We start from the raw sequence: 21,788 nt of genomic DNA, 5'->3' as shown, positions 1-21,788 counted from the left end.
CCTGGACATCTGTCACCGTGCATTGTAAGAGTTCAACTTACATAATGGTGTTTTTTTTTTTTTTTTAAACTTCTGGAGATCATTATATGAGGCTTAAGTACTGTGAGTCTGATGTGGATGTGAGCATCACTGGAGCAACACAAGAGCAGTCCTATCTCTATTCCTCTTCCTTACAAATCAGACTATAACTTGCAGACAGTTTCTGGTGATTCTGCACTTTCGGGGTGTATTGAAAATGAAACAGAGTATAGGTTTCAGGTGGAGATCTTTATTTCTTAGTGCAGAAATAATTGTCTGAAACCTAACATTGGCAAAACCAAGGAACTGGTTATTGGCTTATGTCACACCAAAGAGCCACAACACCCAGTCACTATGCAAGGAGTAGATGTGGAGTTGGTGCATTGCTGCTGGTACTTGGGAGTCCACATCAGTGACAGACTGGAATGGTCTTGTAACACATCGGAACTATTTAAAAAGGGTAGAACAGACTCTTTTCCTTATGAGACTGCATTCCTTTAATGTTGGTAGTGAAATCTTTTACATATTTACAACTATGTGATGACCACTGTGATTTGGGCCAGTAACATTGCTGCAAGAGAGACCCAGCTAATCAACAAATTAATTTAAAGGGCAAGCTCAGATATATGATGCACTCTGGACCCACTTCGGTTAGTAATGGAGGAGGGAAACAAAACAAAACTGGGTGCGATTATGAACAAAGCTGCACATCCTCTCTCTGACACACTAACAATGAATACTTGTTTCCAATGAATTATTCCCCAGGAAGATGCCAGAAAACACTGATGGGACTCCTTTATACCAACGGCAATATATCTTTGCCTCATTGTGACTATAACTGTCAGAAGTGTTTTTTTTTTTTTTAGTCATTCTGCTGTTTATTTGAAAGGGGTTTGTTGTTTGTCATAAAATAATACTTATTTATTAAGTTTCTATAAAAAAAAACCAACTAATTTACCCATTTGAACAAATGAATTTATATCTATCTACCCACCTTCTGGAAATCAGTATGCAGGCTCTTGTTGATTTTTATTGTATGTAGTGTTGTAGAATTTTGTTCAAAGCTTTTATATTAAGTTGGAATCAAAATCATTGAAAATACAAAATTCTTCTACCTGCCCATTTATCAGTTTTTTGCATGTGCTTAGTCCCTTACATTGTCACAGTCCTGTATGAGATACCCACTTGTTGGACCTACTTACTGACTCATTTTCTATAAAGCCAATTTTTAGACTCATTTCAGTGTAACTTGCATGATTTTGGATTGTGGAAAACATACGGGAAGCAGTTTTCAATTTGAAACCATGAATCAGAAGATGTAAGGAAGCAGTGGGTAGTGCTGCTGCCTTGCAGTTAGGAGACCCGGGTTCGCTTGGAGTTTGCATGTTCTCCCCTTGTCTGTGTGGGTTTCCTTCCACAGTCCAAAGACATGCAGGTTAGGTGCATTGGCAATTCTAAATTGTCCCTAGTGTGTGTGTGTGTGTTCCCTGTGGTGGGCTGGCACCCTGCCCGGGGTTTGTTTCCTGCCTTGCGCCCTGTGTTGGGTGGGATTGGCTCCAGCAGACTCCCGTGACCCTGTAGTTAGGATATAGCGGGTTGGATGATGGATGGATGGAGTGTAGAATGCACCACAGCAGTAATGTGCAACTCAATTACTGAGAGTGGCACACACACCTTCCTGTTCTCAAGACCTTTGTTACTCCAGCTCAAGAAAGAATTTTGTCACATATTGGTCATTTGTTTGTTTATCATTTGCCCTAGAGAAAAGCTGAATATGATCTTTTTTGTTTGTCATAAAATTAGCTTTCAGAAAAGATGGAGGAGATTTGTGATGCAATCAACTATTAAAGAGTTATTCAGTGGGAAATGTAAAAATCTCATTCTGTTTCAAAACCCTTAAATATTTATGGTTAAGTTAAACACCTGAGGTTGGTGTTGTTTTGTTACACAATAATTTCCAATTTTTTGGAAGTGAAAATCACATCTATATCATGTTGAGTTCTGGAGATTTTGAGGTTAAAAGGTGCAAAGATTCAGCGAAAATAGCAGATGTTAGTGAGGTTGTCTCAGTTTTTATTTTTTTCTAGATATTTATATGAGATACAATCACAAAATAAGAATGAGCTGTACAAATAATAAAACATATCTTAAAAACATTTTGTTTATATTTTCCAGCTTTGAGTACTGATTCTTATAATAGCTATATTTGTATTTACCACAGAATGGCAAGAATGACACATATGTTTTTGTATATTTGTCCATATTAGAATACTTTAAATAGACATAATTTTTATTACATGATCAAAGTGTAAATCCAGTTTTCCTAAAATAACAGAGTGTTCTATACTGCTTAGCTGCAATACTGCTTGGCTGTATTACAAAACTGAAGTGAAATTTAATGCATTAGCTTGCACATACATCGGCATTGTGTGAGAGTCAGTTGTGGCTGGTAATTCAAGAATAACTTTTTCTTTATTCTTGGTTTATGTATAGTTGTCCTGTTTAAGGTCAGTGCGGAAGTGAACCTAGTAAGGTAGATTTGACACCAGCAAAACCAAGGATCTGGTGGTGGATTTTAGGAGGCCCAGGCCCCTCCCAGACCCTGTGATTATCAGAGGTGACTGTGTGCAGAGGGTACAGACCTATAAATACCTGGGAGTGCAGCTGGATGATAAATTGGACTTGACTGCCAATACTGATGCTCTGTGCAAGAGAGGACAGAGCTGACTATACTTCCTTAGAAGGCTGGCATCCTTCAACATCTGCAATAAGATGCTGCAGATGTTCTATCAGACGGTTGTGGCGAGCGCCCTCTTCTATGTGGTGGTGTGCTGGGGAGGCAGCATAAAGAAGAGGGACACCTCATGCCCGGGCAAACTGGTGAGGAAGGCAGGCTCAATTGTAGGAATGGAGCTGGACAGTTTGACATCCGTGGCAGAGCGACGGGTACTGAGCAGGCCCCTGTCAATCATGGAGAATCCACTGAACAGGATCATCTCCAGACAGAGGAGCAGCTTTAGCAACAAATACCTGTCACTGTCCTGCTCCACTGACAGATTGAGGAGATCGTTCCTCCCCCACACTATGCGACTCTTCAATTCCACTCGGGAGGAGTAAACGTTAGAACATCACAAGATTATAGACTGTTATACCTGCCTCACACTCTCTACCTTGCATTTTTTAACTTGCACTGTGCTTTTATTGCTGTTTAATTAGTATTATTTTTATCAGTATGCTGTTGCCGGATTATGTGAATTTCCCCTTGGGGATTAATAAAGTATCTATCTATCTATTGTAATGGATGGCCGGTTTCATATTCCGGTCCTCACCCCCAGGCCGCCAGGAGGAGCTCTCCCGAGAGCATGTACGGGCCCTGAATTCCAGCAGGGCCTCATGGACTATGTAGTTTTTATGCACAGCCCTGTTGGATACCTTGGGGGCCACTGGGAGTCGCTGTCGGGAGGCCAGTGGACTCTTTTGCGCACTATGACCCGGAAGTTCGTCACAGGAAAAGCGACAGGCTTCTGGGGTGAGGAAAAGCATTGTTTACCCTGACCCGGAAGGAATAAGGACTTGTGGACTGTTGGATTGGGAACACTTCCGGGTCGGGGAATATAAAAGGACTGAGGGAGCTCCCAGACGACGAGCTGAGCTGGGTGGTAGGAGGGCAACGCGTCTGGGAGTGGAGGATTGTGATTTATTATTGGATTGGTTATAGTTTATTGAGAATAGTGGAGTGCTGGTGCTTTGTGCACTTAATTATTATAATAAATAATAATTATTGGACTTTTACCTGGTGTTTGGCGTGGTACCTGAGGGTTCAAGGGAGCACTAGCGCCCCCTACTGCAACACTATCTATCTACCTGAATCTATCTATCTATTTAGAGATAGTGTCCCAAACAGTAGTCTCCAAGTATACAGTGCATCTGGAAAGTATTCACAGCGCATCACTTTTTCCACATTTTGTTATGTTACAGCCTTATTCTAAAATGGATTAAATTCATTTTTTTCCTCAGAATTATACACATAACACCCCATAATGGCAACGTGAAAAAAGTTTAATTGAGGTTTTTGCAAATTTATTGCAAATTGAGAAATCACATGTACATAAGTATTCACAGCCTTTGCTCAATACTTTGTCGATGCACCTTTGGCAGCAATCACAGCCTCAAGTCTTTTTGAGTATGATGCCACAAGCTTGGCACACCTGTCCTTGGCCTGTTTCGCCCATTCCTCTTTGCAGCACCTCTCAAGCTCAATCAGGTTGGATGGGAAGTGTCGGTGCACAGCCATTTTAAGATCTCTCCAGAGATGTTCAATCGGATTCAAGTCTGGGCTCTGGCTGGGCCACTCAAGGACATTCACAGAGTTGTCCTGAAGCCACTCCTTTGATATCTTGGCTGTGTGGTTAGGGTCGTTGTCCCGCTGAATGATGAACCGTCGCCCCAGTTTGAGGTCAAGAGCGCTCTGGAGCAGGTTTTCATCCAGGATGTCTCTGTACATTGCTGCAGTCATCTTTCCCTTTATCCTGACTAGTCTCCCAGTCCCTGCCGCTGATAAACATCCCCACAGCATGATGCTGCCACCACCATGCTTCGCTGTAGGGATGGTATTGGCCTGGTGATGAGCAGTGCCTGGTTTCCTTCAAACGTGACGCCTGGCATTTACACCAAAGACTTCAGTCTTTGTCTCATCAGACCAGAGAATTTTATTTCTCATGGTCCAAGAGTCCTTCAGGTGCCTTTTGGCAAACTCCAGGCGGGCTGCCATATGCCTTTTACTAAGGAGTGGCTTCCGTCTGGCCATTCTACCATACAGGCCTGATTGGTGGATTGCTGCAGAGATGGTTGTCCTGGAAGTTTCTCCTGTCTCCACATAGGACCTCTGGAGCTCTGACAAAGTGACCATCGGGTTCTTGGTCACCTCCCTGACTAAGGCCCTTCTCCCCCGATCGGTCAATGTAGATGGCCGGCCAGCTCTAGAAAGAGTCCTGGTGGTTTCACACTTCTTCCACTTAAGGATGATGGAGGCCACTGTGCTCATTGGGACCTTCAAAGCAGCAGAATGTTTTTTTGTAACTCTCCCCAGATTTGTGCCTCGAGACAATCCTGTCTCGGAGGTCTACAGACAATTCTTTTGACTTCATGCTTGCTTTGTGCTCTGACATGAACTGTCAACTGTGGGACTTTATATAGGCAGGTGTGTGCCTTTCCAAATCATGTCCAATCAACTGAATTTACCACAGGTGGACTCCAATGAAGCTGTAGAAACATCTCAAGGATGATCAGGGGAAACAGGATGCACCTGAGCTCAATTTTGAGCTTCATGGCAAAGGCTGTGAATACTTATGTACATGTGCTTTCTCAATTTTTTTTATTTTTATTAAATTTGCAAAAATCTCAAGTAAACTTTTTACACATTGTCAATATGGGGTGTTGTGTGTAGAATTCTGAGGAAAAAAAGAATTTAATCCATTTTGGAATAAGGCTGTAACATAACAAAATGTGGAAAAAGTGATGCGCTGTGAATACTTTCTGGATGCACTGTATTTTTGGAAATTCCCAAGAATTCCTTGTCAGCTGATATTTGCTTCATATTTGCATCTTATAGGCCATAAGTACTACACCTCACTTTGAAGGCATTCAGGATGCATCCATGGTAGATACCCAAACCCTCTCATGTGGCCCTTTTCAACACAATTTTTTTAAGTTGCTATACCTCTTACAAAAAGTGTGCCTTGTACCTTTATGAAGTAACCTAACTAAGGTTAGGAATGTAAACTGACTAAAAAATGTAAAAGTTTGGTTAAACAATTACCATGGTTAAAGTGAATTTCATTTTAAATATTTTTATTTAGTAAGGGACAAATAATTCACCTTTTATTTGTTTTAAATATTAAATTATTAAATTCTATAGATATCATCTCTATAGCCATCATTATATGTTTAGCTGGCTGAGCTGAACCACTTAACATAGCCATTTTGAAAAATTACTATTTTGATGTTTCCTGAGTAGTGAAATGGGCAAACAACTTACAATAGCAAAATAATTATTTCATTGTGGCATTTCTACAGACTGACTTCCAACCTGTGTTGCCACATTTCATAAAAAAAGAAACAAAACAGAGTACATTTTCTAATAAACTTGCATATTACTTTAGACTACAGAAGTTACAAATCAATTACTGGAAAAAGTCCAAAGAAAAATACACTGGGATTTTTTCATCTTTAAGATAAAAATGTCAAGTTTCATTGGTACTAGTATGTCAGCAATTATTTTTATGCTTTTATGAGCCTACAGGTAACTTTAATTAATTGGCTGATTTGACAATGCCACCATTTAGCATTTTGACATTAACTAGTGACAGAGAAAAAGAAAAGGCATAAATGTCTTTAAACATCTGAAGCAAGCTGAAAATGTAGTCAAGATTTGCTGTATAGATTTTAGCAGTGTGTTCAATACTGCTTAGCTGCATCAGCTAACTGAGGAGCTAATAAAACTTGGGTTGAATTTCTAAGTAATTCTCGGGTTATAAGACTTTCTTCGTAATAACAGTCATCAAGTCAGACTTAACTATATTGTGTCATTCTTAAAAAACAGTTAACACAGATGCCTTGCAACATTGTGTTCTCTCTCCCAATCGATATGATATAAGGTGATTTCTCACTGTCTGATAGTTAAATTAAGCAAAGCTTGCTTTTAGGTAAAACCAGTACAGCTTATAGCTAAAGGTGAATGCATTTTTTTCTTAGCAATAGTCCATGATTTATTAAGAATTTCAAAAACAAATTACATCACTTTTCCAGATAGTCACCTTCATTTGTGATGCAATTTTCCCAGCATTGTATCAACTTTTTAATGCTCAATTACTAATCCTCCCGCCTCGTATTATTGACCGGGCCAGCTAGTGTTGTATATTTAGGAGATAGACGAGTCTCAAGCTTCTGCCACGACACACACATTTATTTCCCTTTAATATGGTGATGAAGCTGCACTTTGGGGATTTAAAGAACTGGATGATACATTTCAGACAAAAAAACATTCAAAATTTGTCAAATGCCTGGTGGTTGATCAGTTGAAATTTCCCATTTGTGTCCTGTGTTTAAGAAATTTTAAGGCAGTTTTTTCTTTTATAAACAAAGTAGGGGGTTTCCCCCCGCTCACTTTGCTCGCCAACCCCCCCGGCCTGGCACCAGCCATTTCGCGTCTCTGTCACTCACGTTGTGAGGAGGGGAGCTGAACACATCCCAAGGAGACACGGTCGCTTCTCTGAAACCCCCTCTTAAACGGTGATCCAATGGGAAACAAATACAGGTTTTTTTTTTTTTACCTCCTCTTTGCTCAATCTGCTGCTGCTGCTGCCACCGTGCCATGTGATCTGCATCTTGCACTGCAATTCGAACATTTAAAAGCCTGTACAACAGCTGTCCTATTCTTTGTCTTTTATTTCCGGCCCCGGACGTGGTTAAATCTCTTGTCACAACTTCTCGTATCGCGGGACGCGAGTTCTTGATATTTTTTAGTGTATAATTTAAAAAAGTGATAAGAATCTGAAAATCTAACAACGTCACATTAAAGTTTGATAAACTCTGAAAGAATTATAACAAACATATATACAGTAATCCCTCCTTGATCGCGGGGGTTGCGTTCCAGACCCCCCCGCGATAGGTGAAAATCCGCGAAAGAAACCATATGTTTGTATGGTTATTTTCATATATTTTAAGCCATTATAAACTCTCCCACACTGTTAACATTACTATAGCCCTCTAGACATGAAATAACACCCTTTAGTCAAAAGTTTAAACTGTGCTCCATGACAAGACAAAGATGACAGTTCTTTCTCACAATTAAAAGAATGCAAATATATCTTCCTCTGCAAAGAATGCATGTCAGGATCAGAGAATGTCAGAGAGAGAGAGCGCACGACAGAAAAGCAAACAATCAAAAAATCAATACGTGCTTTTGGGCTTTTAAGTATGTTGAAGCACCGCGATAAAGCGGCATTTTTTAGAGGAGCCTCCGTATCTTCTAAGCAAGCAGCCTCTGTGCAAACAGCCCTCTCTGCTCACACCCCCTCCGTCAGGCGCAGAGAATGTCAGAGAGGGTGAGAGAGAGAGAGAAAAGCAAACAAATTCAAGCACTGCGCAGGAAGCATCTCTTATATCATTGAGGAGTTTTAGTTAATATGTAATACCTGCTCTGATTGGGTAGCTTCTAAGCCATCCGCCAATAGCGTCCCTTGTATGAAATCAACTGGGCAAACAAACTGAGGAAGCATGTACCATAAATTAAAAGACCCATTGTCCGCAGAAATCCACAAACCAGCGAAAAATCTGTGATATATATTTAGATATGCTTACATTTAAAATCTGTGATAGAGTGAAGCCGCGAAAGTCGAAGCGCGATATAGCGAGGGATTACTGTATGTAGGTTTTAGAATAAGCCAGATTTAAAGCGTGACAAAAAAGTGACATTAAAACATCACATAAAATCATTGCACAAAATCGTTGCACTTTTAGGCTTAGGATTTTGTATATATAAAGTAGATTGATCTCTATAAATTCCATTGTAATAGATTGACCAGCAATCCAGTCGTACAATGGTAGGCTTGTTAGCTTGATAACCAGATTAGGGCCGTGCTGCAGGTGATGTTCGATGTTCCAGATAAACTAGGAGAAGCAGCAGCTGCTTTCCTGGCAGGGTTTCAATTTCATTTTTGGAATGTAGCACATGGAAGGATTTCTGACTCACTGGCACAAATACCCATAGTTTAATAAGCACATTTATTTTAATATTTCAAGCATTTTTTTAAGCCACAGCTTATGCTTTCTGAAGTTAACAGAAAGTTTTAAATTATTGAGTAGATAGAGTTATCAGCTAGTTTTTCAAGTTGTTTTGTTATTTCAGCTATTTTAACTTTAAATAAATTATCGTTTAATTTTTCATTTAGAGATTTTCACACGATTAGCCTAAAAACCAGTCTTGCAAAACAAAAATCTACAGAATGTAAAGTAAAATATGCTGAGAAAAATATGTATTATTTATTTATTTGTTTTTCATCCATACTATACAATTTTACTTGTCAAAGTATAATTTTCTGTAGCATTAAAACAGTGTAGATGCTGTTAATTTAAGAAATTTCAGATACTATATTTAGTTAAAATAGTTGATATACTGTATCTTTAGCTTAGGTGGCACAATACTTCAAACTGGTAAACACTGCCACTTTATAGATCCAGTGTACTACGTTCAAAACCAACACCTGATTGTCTGTGTGAAGTTTGAATGTTCTCTCTGTTTTTTTGTGTTTTTTTTTTTTTTTCGTTTCTGAGTACTCCATTTTTCCTCCAACATTTTTCAAAACCTTGTATGTCTAATTAAATAGTCCAAGTGTGAGTGTGGGTGTGTGCGTGAGTGGACCCTGTGTTGAACTGGAATCCCGTCCAGTCAGTTTTCCTGCATTGTACCCACTTTTACAGCAGGTTAGGCTCTCAATCCCTACTCCTCTGAATTTGAGTAAGCAGGTTCAAGAATGACTGACTTTATTAGTTTGTCAGTGAATATGTTTGCTTTGAGATTACCATGAACTGTTACTAAAACCAAAGAATGCAAAGGTAAATTGTGGTCTCATTGGGTAAAACATCCTACAGAGTTCTCATCTTTATTCTGAAAGTCATTCTTTTGTGAGTTAGAGAGTTGGCAGTCTTAGCCATGCTACATTCAATTCTCTTGAAAGTTATGCTTGAGAATTGTTTATCTTCTTGTGTGTCAGTTTTCTTTTCAGATTCAGGTTTAAAGGCAGTCAGTCTATCATAGACATTTTAAAAGAAATGGCGATTACAAGTGTCCATAATGTTAGTCACAGTGCAACTGTGAATTGGCAGAAGGCAGTTTGCCAAGTAAAAAGGAGCAATCCAAATCATTTTCCTGAATTTGTGCATTGATGTGAGTACAAGAATGTGCATCAACATGTTTTTAGCTTTCAGTTTAACAATGGTATGTCAAGTTCTAAGGCACAGTTTAAACATTGTGCATTTTTCTTTGCCATGTCTTCAACACCTGCTGTTCACTTGTGCAGCTCAACTGAATAGCTTATTGCTGAATTCTGCAACTGCAAGCTTTGGTCAAGAGCAACTGTAACATGTAGTGACATCCTATGCATGCAAGCTTAAAAAAAATGTAAACAATGAAAAAAAAAAGCCTATATAACAAGAATGGTGCAATTATAAAATATTGACTTAAAAACAGACATTGAATATTCTTGACAACAAGCAAGATAGTGTACCACAAACATTAGCACTGCTGCAGAAATTCTTAGAAAGACTGCTGTGTCCACAAACGTGCAATTTGTACACATTTTTATTTTAAAATAAAGTACTCATGCACACTGCAAACAGGAACTTTCTCCTTAACTACAGCTAACAGCAGATCTTAAATTCTGATTTCTGATGAATTGAGAATTCAAAACAGTTTTAAATAAAGACAAAGCATGTAATCAAGAAACCTCAACTGAAATCATGTACCATATTAGACTACAGTGTGTGAATATTCCAGTAGGCACTTTGTTTGCTCCTGACATGACTGGCCAGGGTTCATTTCCACATGAGTTGCAGTAGAGCTCTGTGACCAAAAAAATTAATGCTAACTAGCCAACCCACGGCGTACCATACGCCGCATAATCTGGCCAGTTTTTTAATGATTTTTAAGCACAGGGAGAAAATTAACGTTTGAAAAATCGGTAATGTAATAAATCAGCAAGAAAAGCAACATTGTAACAATGCACGGAACGAACCAACACACAATCGTCCGTGACTGAAAACTGGCGGATCGCCATCGCGCCTTCTCCTGCCAGACAGAGGGATGGGGGTGCACGGCGCTCAGTCTCGGAGTGTGGAACGGGAGGAGAGGAGAAGGACGTCCATTCAGCTCCCTCCGTCATGCTAGTCTGCTGATTTTTCATTCAGTATGCACTGTCCGTTCATGGTCCCACCTCCAACTCATCACTTAAGTCGTTGTCGTCTTTACACAGTCCAGATGCACCTGTCACTCACGTAGATGTTTCATTGCTCTGTGTGGTTTTGGCTGCTTTTCTATATATAATCCACCAAGACACCCGACCAAGGTAGTAGCGAGTGTTTGTACAAATCGGTAGGGACGTAACCAGTGGGAGCGTATGAGTCACACTTAGTGGGAATTCCACGGTTTGCAGCCCGAATGGGGTTCAACGGCTTACCAACGCCTCTCTGTGCCGGGTAGACACACGCTCAATCTCATGCATAATTATTTATTGAATGCTAAACACTTCTGGAAAGACACGGTTGTCTAAAACAGGTTAGTGTGAGAATACAAAAGTAATACAAGAATACAAGAGTAAAAGATGGAACTCTGGAGAGAGCAAAATACAACACAATAGTGAACCCGTGGCATAACAAACGCCGCATAATTATTTATTGATGGTTGAACACTTCTGGAAAGACACAGTTGTCTAAAAAGGGAGGGTTTGAGGCTACAACAGACAGTGAATGAAAAGATGGAACTCTGGAGAGAGCAACATATAATTGTCCTTGAGTGAAGAAGACGCATGTTTGTCGCGGATGCGAATTGCTGTATGTAGTGTGTAAAACAGTTTGCTATGGTGCACGAGGTCGTGCGTTGTAACCGAAAACTCGGTTTTTAAACACTGCTTACTTCATTGTGTTTTAACCTCAATTGTAAAGGATTGTTTTAAGGATCCCATGGGATACCCCTCGCAAACAGTTTTACACATTGCATATGGCGACTCACCTCCGCGAGAAACATGCCTCTCTGAACAGTCAAGGTGGCTCGGAGGTACATGAGGCCTCTACGACAGACGAATATAAATGACGCCGTTCTTTCTGTGTTGTTGCGTCCGAATTGGTGGGCGTGGCTCTGCAAGTTGTCATCGTATCCAATGGTCTTGGAGTTGGTGGGCGTGGCTCCTCCCTGCGTGCGCAATAGGTGTTATTACTTGTCGGCGGCTTAGTGAATCCACGCCCCTTCCGCCGTGTTTTCCATGGGTGTCTTGCCTTTCCATGGGTGTCTTGTCTTAGTGAATTATATATATAGATGATGTTTAAAAAAATGTAAATGAATGTTCCTGAATCCTACTTAGTGCTATTAACTTTGATTCTCTCTTGATCCTAAAACAATTAGCTTACTGAGTTGTTAGTCCTTCTGGTATTAACTTCTTTTCTTTTCTGATGCTGAGATTGCTTTATCCTTTAAAAGTCATTGTCATCTGCTGGTCTTCTCAAAATATTTATTTGTTCAGATATCCATAGCTTGCTCCTATGACATCTACACCTTATATCATTGTACAAGCAGTGTGTTAAAATGCACTTCAGTAACCTAGTTAGTCACAGAAAACTGATTTCTAAAATGCCATGTAAACCCATAATTCATGTTAGAGAAATCATGTTATTGGCCTCTGAGAAACCTGGTTAACAGAGGTAGATTTTTCTGTCAATATCCAGATTATGTGACCATGTAAACTCTTAACTGGATCACTGATAAGGATCTTGTAGTTTGTGTATGTCCATCTGTCTGCACATGTATTTGCTTTGCTTATGCTTTCAGTAGCCACAGGAAGAAGTGTCCACAAAATACATTTCCAGAAGCAAATGTTTTTACGCGTTATTCCTTGTAAACTTAGCAACACAATACTGAGAGCAGTAGGATAACATGTTAAAAGTAACACACATTACATGTACGATTACTTTTTAAAGTAATGACTAACCTATGGCAATTCTTAATCTTATTGAAGTAAAAATTCTTGCATTATTATTATTATTCCAGCCGCGCTGGTTGTAAGGTACGAAGCACATGTACAGTACTGGGTCCTTTACAGGGCTCAATCACATAGCCATGCAGCAAAGGATGAGCTGCTTGCATTCTGGTAACAGAAATCTATAAATAAAGCACTGTTTTGTGTTTTATAAATAAACATATTTATAAAACACTAGAAAAAATCATTTTAGGATTTACAGTGGCCAAGGATGACTTTTAAAGTTTTTTCTGTGCAGTATAATGATGTCGGAGCATTTTGAGAAAGGAGAGCTCCATAAGATTACTTGCTCGTGTAAATGTGGATTTTTAAGAAACCAGGTTTCTGCCTTAATCAGGTGATTCACCATAATCTGGTTATTTGCATATGTAATGCACTGATGGAGTATGCAACTATGGTCATTGTTTGTCATGTGACATATCTGAATATTTGAAATACAATTCCAAAATAAAGGGAAAAAATAAGTTGAATTAAAATGGAAAAGAACAAGTAAATTATGATGCATTTCAGAAATAAATTTCAATACTTAATATTTTAAAACATGAAAAAAAAAAACAAACAAGCATTGAGATGGTATTGTATCATAGGATCCTTGACAATTCCCACATCTAGTGGGTAGGTAACATTAATGTCATTGTAGAAGTACTTTTTTATCTAAGAGGAGTAATTCAGTGGTTGGTTGGTTGTCTGGTAAAGAGGACCTTTGAGATCTTCTCCTTGCAGTGTAACATGCACATCTCTCAACTAGAAATCACTATAGAAAATGTGGAATCTGTTGCTAGGGAAAAGAAAAATCTGGTCTTGTTAGTTTGTTCCCATTTCAACTGTAATCAGAACAAGTAAATTAGAAAGTGAATGAACTAAATTATTCATTCACTGGTTAAAAAATGTATCTACAGTGAAAGCAAGCAAATGTTCTGTTTACCTAGTAAATTAATTTATGGGACAACTGTATGGTTATATATGATGTGCACTATGTGACAATATGTCTTTAAAGTCTCTTGCCTTCCTAATCTTTACCCTTTTATCGCTGTAAATGAATTGTAACCTTAAAGAAATTAAGAAACAGTGGACAGATTTTGTTTGCATTTTGCAAACCTCTTCACACTGTTTTATCAGAACAAAGCTGGCAGTAAACTGGCATTTGTCCCAGTAGTATATTTGTCTTGATTAGTGAATTGGACATCTAACGTATTGCTGTCATTTACAGTATATTAAATCCTACCATATGCGCTCATCAAAAAGGGTCAGTGGTAAAATGTATCTTTGTTTTATTTTTATTATTTTTTCCAGTTTTTATGAATCTTGAACTTTTCCCCACACTCCTTTGCTTATTCTCTGTTTACATTGTTTTTTGGAAATTTATTAGTGGGTGGTGTGAGTGAGTATTGATTAGCAATTCCAGAACTTCATTGCTGGCATATTTTACATGAAAGCTACTATATAGAGATGTTTCAGAATTTGATTTATTTTTTTTCCTTTTTTGTGTCTTTGAAGTACATTTTCTTTAAGCTTCTCTGAACAGGTATTGCTGAGCATATTGAGCCACTCTATTAAACCATTTACAATTGTTGAACACTACTAATTTTAGCATCTTTATTATTTAATGGCACATATATTTGTAAATAAAGCACCCCAAAAAATGTAGTTTTATCTTAATATAAAAATTTGAAATCCCCTATGTAATATGCAAGGCAAATGTCAATCTCGATTCATGTCAGTTCTTGTGACTCTACTAAGAAAGCAAACAATTCCCTGAGGAGCATTTTAAGTTTTAATTTATTGTGAAGGCAATGCATATTTACTTTTGCCTTTCCAGAAATACTGCTGCCAATTCAGATTGAATAAAAAAACGATCATAGTGTGAAAAGAAAGTCTAGTGATTGACACCTCAGTAAGATGCCACTTATTGAAATATGTTTAGTAACACAGCCCTGGAGTGAACCAAGAATATTTTTAGAGTGTCTCTTGAGTTTTTTTTTTTTAAAAATGGCTATTTTGCTGATCCTCAGTAAGTAAATTAATATATGTTGCTACCTGAGAGTTGAAGTTACTGAGATATGAGTGGACTTTGATTATATTGCCAGCAGGCTTCTTGACTCAAGTTGTACATAACTCCTATATAGAGTGCTGTTGTAAGTGTATGTGTTCCAGTAAAAATTTTGGTTCAGTGTGTATTTTGAATTGCCAAGTATAAAATATGAGAAATAGTCGTATCCAGAGTCCACTTTAGTGAAATCACTGCCATTTTAAACTCAGATTTTGGGATGGGGTTGGGGGTGCAGGGGCATTTCCTGGAATCCTCAATAGTTCCCCCTATTAACAGAGTGTTAACAACCATATTGTTGAAGATACAATACCTGGCCAGATTATCCACCAGTCTATGATTTGACATCTTATTTATTTCAGGCTAAATCAAAGTGGTAAATATAATTGACTTCACAATTTTTTACTGATGTAACATTTGCAGTTCAGCGGCCATATTGGTTGGAAAAAAACTGTGACAGAATGCACCCCTGAAAGAATCCTGTGCTGAGAGTCAAAAACACTGACTAATGGCTGCCTAGCTATGCAGTCTTAGATATATTCTTTACAAGTTAAGAAAAGATATGCAGCATAGTAAAATATTGTACTGAACATCAAACACAGGGTTTCCCAAAAAAATGTACACATATTGTGGACCACCGGGACATGTACAGCTGTCCTAACCCCATCGTAGACAGGCAGAGCACAAGTTTCAGTCCATCACACACGTTTATTTACAGCTGGGGAGTGCTTCCCCACATCAGAGTACATAAAGAACAGCTCTTTCTCTTCCACTATTTGTCCTTCTGCACCACTCCTACAGGCAAGCTTTGTCCACCTCCACCTGACTTTGGCTCTCCGAAAGGAGTGAGGTGGCTCCTTTTATTCTGCTCCTGGAAGTGCTCCTAGTGGCTCATCAGTATTACCTGGAATCACGCCCAGGTGTGGTGGAAGTCCACTATAGGGCTCTGCAGATCCCCCTCTTGGCCCCCACGGAACCCAACCAGACTGTACCAAACTCCAAGTCCCAGCGTGCCCTGCTGGAATCCGTGGCACATTAGCTACAAAGAAGGCTGCCCTATAGCCTACCAGGGAGGTAGTGCCTTGCAGATGTTCTCTCCCCTGGTCCTTCCATCCAGCTGTCATCCCAACCATGCCGAGGCTGCCTGTCCCAACACTTTGAATGACAATAAATAAAAGCTTTATTAAGATACATCTACATTTTAAAATTTAAATTAAAGACTAATTAAAGACTTTTTCAGAGAGATACTTTCACGTCCTGCGAGACAAGACTTTGTGCCAAGAGATTTAACCATGCCCGGGGTTGGAACATTGGTGAGCAGGTTAGAGATAATGAAAGTACTAAAATTCAAAAGTCTCAAAAAAATGATAGTAGAAATTGTATGGATTTAAACACTAAGTCAGAGATTTGTAGATCATCTAATTCGTGTTGTCATCAGGGAAAAATAGTATTTCTTCCTAATGAAGAGGCGCATCCGCTAGAATTAAAAGATTTGTTGTTTGGTAAAAGTGAAATCCACATACACGAGTGGCAGAGATCCAAAGTGGCTGTTGCGTAGCACAGGCGGGGTTGGAGAGCGAAGCCCCCTAGTTTTCTTTACAAACAACACACACAGTATCCTCTCTTTTGATGAAAATTATATTATTACCAGTAATGGCGTACTTCACAATAACGTGCAGTGAATACACTTGACTTGAACATTCCTAGTTTTCATACATTTTCTCTGTCTCTGTTTAGCATTTGTTTGCTCAGAGGTTGATGTGCTTGCTGATTCCGGAGGAGCTCTTCTTTTCTCTACCCTAGCGGCCCGCTGTTTCTCTTCTTTCATCGACATCTTTTTACGTTAAAACTGATTACGTTTTTGTGTTGCAATTATTTAGTTTGTTTTCTTAAATTTTTCACTTAAGCTGGCACTTAAGTTTTCAATCTGCCTCAAGAATGATTAGTGAAGGTGGTAGGGAATGAGAACGGTGCCCATACACATGCGCTGCACGGCCGCCGAGTTGCGCGCTGTCGAAAGTTGATTCTACAATAAAATAAAAAGAGTAATAAAAATCATCACCCTGAAAGCGGACAGTAGACATCACGTAGTATATGTGTACAAAATTTCAAGTCAATAGGTGAAGCGGTTTGCCAGCTACAGGTAATTTATTATCCTGGACTGACAAACGAACAGCCACGGTAGCATATTATTTAAGAATATGCCTGTTTTTAAACTGTCTTTGCTGTTTACCAGCTTTTCTTTTTTGAACAGTGCAGAGAGTTATGAAAACTACCAACAACCATTGAACCAAAATCACAACTGAATGTGATCTGTGTCAAGTTGAGTGAGTGGGGCTCTCTGGACACATGCTGGGATTTGTAGCTAAAGCAAAGTACATCCATTTACATGTGTAATGAGGGATAGCACTTCACCAAATGATAAAGAATAAAACAGTGTAAATTTAAGGATGATGGATCATTTAGACCACATTTAAGGATGGTCAGGAACAGGTAGCAGTCTAATTTAAAATGAGTGGAAATGCTTATCCTATCCAAATACAGCAATCAAGCCAGCAAAAAAGCCAAAAGCATTGTGTTAGGTGATGGCGGCTGTCAGGTAAACCCTGGAATGGTGCCCAGTCCTGACATCTGTTAAGGTTTAAAAACTAAGCAGAATAGGTGATGTTGAAATACCATTGTAATATCTTTGGCTTCATGCTAAAACACTAACGTTCTTTTATTTTTTCATTTTTTTTTTACTTTTTATTTAGTTTTAATTTTTCACTATTTAACTTTTAGTTTTATAACATTTTATTAGTTTTCCTTTACTCACCAAAAATGTCCACTCTTTATAGTTGTCAAATTGTTATTCCTGTTGTACCTGTCAACTTAATACATACAATTTTACTATCTGTGACAGAACTCAATTTCCTAATGATAATGTATCAGTAATTGGTGGTGAGGGATGCCATCAAGCTGAAGAAGGAGTCCTATAGGACCCTTTTGTCCTGTGGGACTCTGGAGGCAGCTAATAGGTACCGGCAAGCCAAGCGGAATGTGGCTTCGGTGGTTGCTGAGGCAAAAACTCGGGCATGGGAAGAGTTTGGGGAGGCCATGGAGGACAACTTTCGGACGGCTTCGAGGAGATTCTGGTCCATCATCCGGTGTCTCAGTAGGGGGAAGCAGTGCAGTGTCAACACTGTATATGGTGGGGAAGGTGCACTGCTGACCTCGACTCTGGACATTGTTACTCAGTGGGGGGAGTACTTTGAAGACCTCCTCAATCCCACTAACATGCCTTCCAATGAGGAAGCAGAGCCTGGGGACTTGGAGGTGGACTCCCCCATCTCTGGGACTGAGGTCACCGAGGTGGTCAAAAAACTCCTTGGTGGAAGAGACCCGGGGGTGAATGAGATACGCCCGGAGTTCCTCAAGGCTCTGGATGTTGTAGGACTGTCTTGGTTGACACGCCTCTGCAATATTGCATGGACATCGGGGACAGTGTCTCTGGATTGGCAGACTGGGGTGGTGGTCCCCCTTCAGTGTTCTCCCCAGAAATTTTTTCCAGCTGGGTGTCAAGAAAAAGTAGCCAGGTGGGGCAGGATGGGGAAATTTGGTGGTGGGGAAAATTAAATGTGCACTATTTTTATTAATTATTAATACATTAATAAAACAATGAAAAAAAAGTATAGGAAACCTAATGAAGAAAAATGGAAAAATATTCTTCAAAGCCAACTTGCAAATGCAGAAGGTATCTTCAGTTAAATATTTATTCTTCTTTTCTTCCTAGAGGCCCGGTTGTCTGCAGCTTTCCCATAATCAAAGTCCCCAGGATCTGGGCCCTCCAAGGAGATCACTCAGCGTACACTGTCGTAGTGACTGTACTGCAAAGTCTTCAGACAGCCATCTAGTGTCACTGGCCATTTTCAGCTTAATCTGGGGAAGTCCAGAATATTTTTAATTTCCATTAAACCAGCCATCCTAACTGAAGAATCTTGGAAGAAATACAATAGCTGCCTTAAGATGTTTAGTTTTGTTAAATAAGATACAGCAGCTGCTGCTTGGGCACTTGCAAGGGCCAATCGGCAGTTTACACAGTGGCAGTTGACTAAGAGTCCAGATATTTTATCTCTAAGCAGTTTTGCCACACCTATCTGTTTCCCAATCATAACAGCCATTCCATCTCACCCTAGTTCAACCAGATTAGCAGTTTTCAAGCCTAGAGTGTCAATAGTCTCACTCAGTGTGTTGGTTATAGTCTCTGCTTTGCCATCAATCATATTGTGGGTTGATACAAAACTAATTCTGACCTCTTTAGTGACCTGGCAAACATATTTAATGTAAATAATTAATTGTTTTACATCTGAGATATCTGTGGTTTCATCACACAGAATACTGAAAAAATTTTCTTTGTGTATATTTTTCAGTATGTTAGATTTTATTTTTGATGCTAAGACATCCTGCAGCTCTTGCATTATTCTTTCAGAGGTGTAATGTGAATTTTTACCAATATTGAGATGTTGTAAAAAGCAACAACCTATTTCTTTACAGTGTTCCAACAGCTTTTCAAACAACGTTGTATGTGGCAACTCATTTTTTGCCAAACAATGCATGGATCTTAAAGCTCCCACAAAGGCATCTCTCTAAGTTATTTAACACAGATACAGATCTTTCAATTTGACCGATTCCAGTTTGCTCTAGTACACGCTTTCCTAAAAGGTCAGCAGAAGACTCAAAGTGCGTTTTACTTTTTTCATGGTCCAGTAAGCTTTCTTTTCGAATTCTTGTGTATGGCACGTTTACCCAAAGTAACCCCTCCTTGGGGGGTGTTTGTTTGAGTATTTCATGCACAGTGAGCACCACATAACATTTTCTTTGACCATTAGCCAATCAAAATCTTTAAACCATTGTTTGTTTATGCCGGATAAGCGGTGCTTAGATTTATCAATTGGCAGTGTGTGCTGGAGAGACTTCCCCTGATGGACCAGCCTCTGCAATGTCTGAAATTGCCACATAAGGAGTGGACGCCACATCTTCATTAGTTTGTGACATCTCTTTTGTGAAATAACTGAGCAGTGTTGTCTTCTGAACACTTCTTTTGCTCATGTTGGTAAAACGTTTGAACAAAATTTAAAGTACTTTACTTATGAATAAGACTTTTAAGTGGGAAAAGCAGAGCCTGTTGGATATTCAGTTCACACTTGCTCTATGGCAGGTACGCATTCTCGACATTTCCACTTTAATATTGACACTTATATCGAGAATAAAGTTGACATTTCCACTTTAATCTTGACGCTTATGTCGAGAATAAAGTCGACATTTCCACATTATTCTCGACATTTATCTCGAGATTAAATTCGACATGTTGACTTTATTCTTGTAGTTTGTCATTAAAGTAGAACATTGTAAACTAAACTTCATCTTAAAATGAATGTTTAATTTACTAGATTTTCTCAAACCCCGTCATAAATTATGTAGCATCATGTCGACTTTATTCTCATCATAATCATCAATATTAAAGTGGAAATGTCGAGAATAAAGTCAACATCTCGACTTTATTCTCAACATAGTTTTTTTTCTTCACTTTCTCTGTATTTTTTTTTTTATTCACCGTGGCCCTAATACGCTTCCGTACAAAACCCTCAGCAATTCAGTGACAAAACTTTTGCTCAGGACACAGTGCGTGCTGCAAGGGTTTCTGCACACTTTTTGCATCGTGTTTGTTTGTGAACTGCCGCTCCGTTCCCGCTATTAGCGTGTACAGCCTCCTCTCTCCCGCCCACCTCTCCATACTCCTTGCCACTGTATTAAGCTGCTACACCCCCGCTATTACCATGTACAGCCCGCTCTCAAAACCCCACCTTCCCATACTCTTTGCTTGTGAACTCTGCTCTGCCTCGTCCCCGCTATTAACTTTAGCAATATTTGGCCACCCACCCGCTCATCCCTTGCCATCTCTGCAGATCATTAGATCTGCCTGTGCCTGCAGATCTGCGGCTGTCATCTCACAATGTCATGCGAGATGACAGCCAGGTGCTCAACTAAATTAGCCGGGCGGAGCGCCCAGCTAAAAGATGCTAGGGAGAACACTGCCCTCTTTAAGAAGGGGGACTTTAGAGTGTGTTCCAACTACAGAGGGATCACACTCCTCAGCCTCCCTGGAAAAGTCTATTCGGGGGTCCTGGGGAGGAGGGTCCGTTGGATAGTCGAACCTCAGATTCAGGAGGAACACTGGAACAGTGTGGTTTTTGTCCTGGTCCTGGAACAGTGGACCAGCTCTACACCCTCAACAGGGTCCTGGAGGGTGCATGGGAATTTGTCCATCCAGTCTACATGTGTTTTGTTGACTTGGAAAAGGCGTTCCACCGTATCCCTCGGGGAATCCTGTTGGGGGTGCTCCGAGAGTATGGGGTACCGGACCCCCTGATAAGGGCTGTTCGGTCCCTGTACAACCGGTGTCAGAGCTTGGTCCGCATTACGGGCAGTAAGTTGAACCCGTTTCCAGTGAGAGTTGGACTCTGCCAGGGCTGCCCTTTGTCACCGATTCTGTACATAACGTTTATGAACAGAATTTCTAGGTGCAGCCAGGGCTTTGAGAGTGTCCGGTTGGGTGGACTCAGGATTGGATCACTGCTTTTGCAGATGATGTTGTCCTGTTTGCTTCATCAGGCCGTGATCTTCAGCTCTCTCTGGATCGGTTCGCAGCTAAGTGTGAAGCAGCTGGGATGGGAATCAGCACTTCCAAATCCGAGACCATGGTCCTCAGATGAAAAAGGGTGGAGTGCCCTCTCAGGATTGGGAGCGAGGTCCTGCCCCAAGTGGAGGACTTCAAGTATCTCGGGATCTTGTTCATGAGTGAGGGAAGAATGGAGCGGCGTGAGATCGACAGGCGGATTGGTGCGGTGTCCTTAGTGATGCGGGCTCTGCATCGGCCT

At 39.8% G+C, this 21,788-nt stretch overlaps 1 protein-coding gene across 1 annotated transcript in view; it reads left to right on the top strand.

The window, feature by feature from the left end:
- micu1 (mitochondrial calcium uptake 1) overlaps positions 1–21,788 on the top strand; it is a 117,075-nt gene that overhangs the window by 598 nt on the left and 94,689 nt on the right. The gene's annotated exons all lie outside the window — the stretch shown is intronic.

The sequence above is a fragment of the Polypterus senegalus genome, chromosome 1 (assembly GCF_016835505.1).
Source record: "Polypterus senegalus isolate Bchr_013 chromosome 1, ASM1683550v1, whole genome shotgun sequence".
Classification (NCBI taxonomy): Eukaryota; Metazoa; Chordata; class Cladistia; order Polypteriformes; family Polypteridae; genus Polypterus; species Polypterus senegalus.
This window is presented reverse-complemented; position numbering and strand designations above follow the sequence as displayed.